The following is a 6,320-nucleotide window of genomic DNA, read 5'->3' as shown; positions in this document are numbered from 1 at the left end:
CTCGAGCCTCCAACCAAAAATTTCAGCATGCTCGAAACATCCACAACACAATTCTGAGACTTCTGCTTGTTTTTGGAGCACTCGAAGCCACCATTCGAGTGCTTGAAATCCCAAACCAACCTCAACACCATGCCCCTTACACACCAACCAACCTCACACCCCCTTCCTCTCGGCATCTAACCATGCAAACCTCTCCTCTCGGCAACCCCTCACCCAAGCAAACCTCACACACCATGCACCAAACATCACCCTCTCGGCATCTTGCCTGAACCATCCCAACCACTTCTCCCTCACCAACCCAACCTCATCTCCAACCAAACAACCCACTTCATATAACCCAACCTCACTCTCTCATGCCACCCTCTCGGCATTCCCCAACCCACCCCTCACCACCCTGCATCCCCACCTCTCCACTCTCCACCAAACAACCCACACCTCTCCACCCAAGCATGTAAACCATGCATGCTCCATCACCTCACACCATCATCCAACCATCCCAACCACCTCTTCTTCACCACCCAAGACATCCTTGCATGCATGCAAGCTCCATGCATGCAAACCACCTCCAAACCTCTCCACACCTCAACCTAACCACTCTCCACTCTCTCACTCTCTCCAAACCCCCTCACCCCCACCTCTCCTCACCTCCCCCCCACAACAACCACCTTTCTCTCCCCCATGCAATTCACCCTACTCACCCACCTATCCCTCATCCACAACCACCAACCCATCATCTCCCCTCCCTCTTCCTACCATTCTTCTTACTCTAGGATATAGTGTAATTCAGGTCAGTCTTTTCTTCCTTTGTTTTTCATGCCTTTGTTCATTCATTATGATTTTACAAGGAGGATGGGCTTGCAATGTTGGTGTTTTGTTGTGTTGATGGTTTGTTGATACTAGCTCTATGCTAGAGCTTCGTTGCTTGTAAAAATTTTTGGGTTTGCTCCTCCATCCCACTCACTTTCACCTTCTCCTTTTTGTGGTGCACGCCAGGTGCTCGCTGAAAGTCCTCAACCAAGTCCACCTCTCTAAATGTCTCGTGCCGATTCTTCTCGCCCTCCTCGACCCTCTTTGGGTGCCCGTGCTGTCAATCGTGAGCGACCACGCGATCCTTGGGATCGCAAACACCTCAACTACGAACTCTCATTTCCGCTCACGGATGCCTTTGACATTCTACCCACTACTTCGTGGGCTATCGCCGAATTGACTAACCGACGTCTGCAGCACATTTGCGCACCCCTTGCCAGGGTTGCCTACCCCCGTGTAGTGCGCCTCTTCTATCAGAATCTCCAATGCCCTGAAGAGCCACCCATTTCTCTCACTACATCCATTGATGGCACCACCTATGCTTTCACTATGACTGACATCATTCAGGTTTCTGGTTGCCCCATTGAGTGCCCCGATGACATTGTCAATCGTGAGAATCTCCCTTTATATGAGGAGCCAGATACATTAACTGTGGAGCAGATTGCCGCTGCCATTTGCACTGTTGACGATCCTACTACCAATCTTCCGGAACGCCTGTGGTTCATTGACACTGTCTTCAAGCACAATGTCTGCCCTTTGGTGCATAGCACCGAGCGTCGGGGCCTCCTTTTGCAGCCTTATATGCCATGGACCAAGGCCAATGGTTCTCCATCCCAGAGCTCATTTGGACCACATTTATGAAGTTTTGGCATGATGCTCATAATGCACGGGTTCCGCGAGTTGAAAATCGGAAATTGCCTTTGCCGTTTTTCATCACTCGGCTCCTTCAGCACAAGGGTTTCATTGTTCCTCCCCATGAACCAAAAGGCGAAAAGATTAAAATTTTTACCCAGCGCTGGTGGATCAATGTTCTTAGCCATTCTAGTACCCCTCAGCCTGCTGCCCCCCTGTTCATCCACGCTCCACCTCCTCCTCCTTCTGAGGATGCTTCCACCGCAGCAGCCGCTGCAAGGGTAGAGCCTCCGGTCGACTCTCACCAGGACCAGGCTTTCATCCGGGCTAGCTTTGCCGGTATTCATGAACGACTGGATCGTTTTGAGAATTCTTTGTCCGCGTACACTCGGACTCTGTGTGAGACTTCTTCACGTGCTGAAGAAGATCGTCGTCTTACTGCTGAAGACCGTCGTGTCGCCACTGAGGAACGTCGTTTGGCCTCCGCTGAACGGCGTAAGACTCAATCTCTCCTCCATTCCATCCTCGCCCGTTTACCCTCTGGACCATAGCTTGTTGCCAGTGTGGACCTTATCTTTTTGTTTCATATGTAACTATTTCTCTTGTATCTTTTGTTTTCCTTTTGAACTGTAAGAATTTGCTATGTATAGGTTGCTCTAGTAGACATGATCCCTGTACAGCTCTTTTTGTAATCATGTAAACTCTTTTTGCAATGCAAATTCTTTCTGTTCTGTTAACTTTCGGTACATTCTTTATCTGTATTTATGCTTGTGCTATTAATGACCCTAAAGCCGTCTGGTTTGGGAGTTGTTGGCCTAACGCTTGCTACAAGGGTTGGTTAGAAAGCTTAAAGGACTTAAACATTGCACGGTCATTCAAAAAAAATTGTAATAAACATGGTTAGCTAGAGTTCGTAGCCTTTCCAACTTGAGCTATTAAGTCCTTTGGAGTGTCTCTACACTTAACACCCTAAAGCCGTCTGGTTTGGGAGTTGTTGGCCTAACGCTTGCTACATAGGTTGGTTAGAAAGCTTAAGGGACTTTAGCATTGCACAACCATTCTATATTTCGCTTATGAGTTGCAATAAATTGTTAACAAGCAACAAAGGTTGTCTTGTAAATAAAATCATGCCTTAGGGACCTCATTTAAAGGGGAATTCAATGATTTGAAAACTTGTGCTTTGGAATTGGAAAAGAAAGTAAAAGCCGCATGTTGAGAATCCAATTCACTTTCACTGGAGTTTGAGTTATTTCCATTTAAGAGATGACAATTGAATTATTTATATGGACTATGATGTTGATGCATGCATGTTGAAATGGTTTTTCCCATTTTTTGTATCAATGCTTCATATATGCAAGGTAGTCTTCCCAATGATCCCGTCTCCAGCTCTTTTTCTGTTTCAAGTTGTATTTGAGCTATGTTTATGTTTATCTTTGCCATGGTGAATATTTTTGTAATAGCATTCCCATGTTTTCTTTCCATTGAGCTTTGCATTTTGGTTTTGCTAAGGGACTAGCAAAATGTAAGTTTGGGGGTGTGATAAGCGCTGAATACTGTATATTCAAGCGCCCTAAATTACATTAACAAAGTCCAGTTATTAATTATTTTATGTAGATTAACTCCATTTGCATGTTTTTATGCATTTTCAGGTTAAAGTGCAAAAAGGAAGCAAAAATGATGCCTTGTGGAATTTTGAACAAAAAGGATGCCATTTCTGAATTTCTGGCAGCAGTGATCCTGACTTTTGTCGCCATTTTCGACCTAGCAAACTCAAGAACTAGACTTCCATCATAACATAAAAGATTTAGATCTATGAATCAGCTTTCCAAATCTTGAAGTGGTTCATCATTCGGAGTTCGGAGCAGAGAGTTATGATCTTCGTAACAGAGGTGTGCAGAACTGCCTGGCAGCACTGAAGTACTGCCTTTCTCCCCATTTTCGACCAACCAGACTTGAGAATTGGGTCTTCATCAAAACATGAAGTTTTTAAAGCACTGAATCAGATCTCCAAATCTTCAAACCGATCATCATTCGGAGTTCGGGGCACAAAGTTATAGCAGTTTTACCAAAGTAGGTCAGCGTTGAGCAAGAAGAGCATGTTGCACATTGCACTAATTTAGAGTGCTCGAGACCACTTTTCGAGTGCTCGAAAATCAGGCAAATTGCACTCGGAAATGGCTCAATTTCAGCCACTTGCACATTGGTTTCCTCAATGCCATCTTCCTTCTTTATGAAGTGGTTGGAGGTGTTCCTTGGAGGAGAGAGAGGGTTTTTGTTGGAAAATAAAAAGCTACCAAAGGCCACACATTGGCTATCCTACATTTTCTACAAGATAGAGGAGAGAGAAGAGAGCAAGAAAAGGGAGTTCTTCAAGCTAACAAAGGGAAGCTCGAAAATTGGAGATGGAGTTCAAGCTTCTTCTTCATTCTAAGGCTCCAATGGGTAACTAACTCTTCTTCTAGGGAGGTGATGAAGTCCCTCCCTTGTAAGCATGTTCTAGTGTAGATTTTATTTTGGGATTTCAATGTATAAACTATGGTCTTTTCATGGTCTAGAGCATTTTGCTTCTTGTAATGGATCTTCATGTATTTTAATGATTATTGTTGAATTAATTATCTATCTTAGATGGTTTATTCTTTTAATCATAGTGCTTGCACTCTCATGGTGACAATGGTAGTGAGATCATGGAATAGTTTTAATGGCATGAAGTTGGAGAACTTTGATAGTCCATTGCTTAGGTTCCCCCTTTGATGGTCTATTCTTGATTCCTAACTTTATGTGCTTTTATCATTCAATTAAGGGCTTGATAATCTTTGGCTTAGGGAGCATGTTGAAGACTACACCCTAGTTTAGGTAGTTTAAGCATGTATTTCTTTGATGGATTATTCTTGTTTTTGATTCAATGAACCTCTTGAGGATATTATAGCAACCAAGGGTTGTTATGTATCATGACCATCGTTTATGTTGATTTCCCGAATTTAAATTTAGCCTAGCATGTGTATAGGGATGGAGACGGATTCACTTTCTTAGTTTTTCTTACTCGTATCTTATCTCGCTTCAATTATTGCAAGTTTCTATTTCATGCACTTCACATATTCAATTTAGTGACAAACAAACAACTCCTTATTTCCCCTTCATCATTCTAAGAACGATTCTAGACATTTAGGTTGCCTTAGACTAGCGCAGTTCCAGTGGTTCGACTTACCCGACCAATAGCCCTATTTTACAATGATTCGTGCTATTGCGAAGGTTGATGTATGATTGATCCAAGTTTGTAATCTAAACCTCTATCTCTTTCATACTTTTTAAGGAATATATCTTGTGATTAGTGCTTTAGCCTTGTGAATTTAATGAATCTTGGGTTCTCCTTTGATTTTTATGGATTAATTCTTTCTATTGATTCTCTATGTGATTACATGTTGTCTTATGTGTGATTATTTGAGAATTGTTCTCTACACTAGTTTTTCTATATTAATTGCATGTCTATATGTGGTTAATTGAGAATCTAATGATGGCTAGACATGGTTTTTATTAGATGGGTTTGTCAATTAATTTGATGGATTATGCTTATGCTTGGTGGATTTTTCTACAATGTAATTCATGCTTGTAGGTAGGTAGATAATCTAGACTTGATTTGATATTCTATGACTTATTATTGCAAATTCCACGATTCTCTAGATTCATGTGTGCTATAATTGTGACTAGTTTGATGGGTCATGCTTAGAATTGATGGGTTGTTCTACACTTAGTTTATTTGTTGGTTAGGTAGACAATTTATTATTGAATTTGATGGTCCATACTTAATATTGCAATTGGTAGTCGCATTTTGTTCACAGGAATATTTTTCCCCAAATTAGTTGAAAGTGTGTGGTTTGGTGAACGAATTTGGTGGTGATTCCAACACCCTAAGACCTCTCTTCCTACCAATCAAACCCTATCTCAATTTAGTTGTTTTAATTGCATTTTAATTTCATTGCACCTTAGTTTAATCAACCAATCTCTCCTCGCAATCAATTGATACATTAGAGTCAAAATTAAATTCCAACACGTATAATCTCTTGGGACGATCTCTTCTCACTCATACTACATAGTATAGGTGTTAAGCGGTTTATAAATTTAAAGTATGATGTCCACTTGACACTAATTTCCAAACTCAAAGTGTTGTGCATTATTTTGTGCGCAAGCTTGGGTCGCATCAGGTTTCAATCAAGAACACCAAGAGGAGGAAGATGAATTCAACCATGAAGAAAGCCCTTGAGGGTTAGATGACAACAACCATAAGTGGCTAGATCATTCTCTTGGGGCTAAAGATAGCCTTAGGATTGTCTCCTGAACTTTAATATTTTGTAATTAGTGGGGATTTGTGTTGTAAATATTGTATTGACTTCATGTTTATATAAATCTTGTTTCTACATGATCAGTGGTTTAATGCTTCCAATTAATCTTTCAATTTTATTTATATGTCTATGTGTGATGGAATGGATGATTATATGCATATACTTGATTCTTTACATTTGATGCATGTCTATGTGTATTAAAATAATGGATCTAGTGTTGGTCAATGCATGGTACTTAATTGATTATTCTTGTAATTTATTTGATGGATTATGTTTATTTCTTAATGGATTGTGCTACTTCCTTTGTTTAATTAGTTTAATTTC

The sequence above is a fragment of the Cornus florida genome, unplaced genomic scaffold (assembly GCF_030987335.1).
Source record: "Cornus florida cultivar Cherokee Brave unplaced genomic scaffold, ASM3098733v1 CherokeeBrave_3.0.0_Hap2_Chr03, whole genome shotgun sequence".
Lineage (NCBI taxonomy): Eukaryota > Viridiplantae > Streptophyta > Magnoliopsida > Cornales > Cornaceae > Cornus > Cornus florida.
This window is presented reverse-complemented; position numbering follows the sequence as displayed.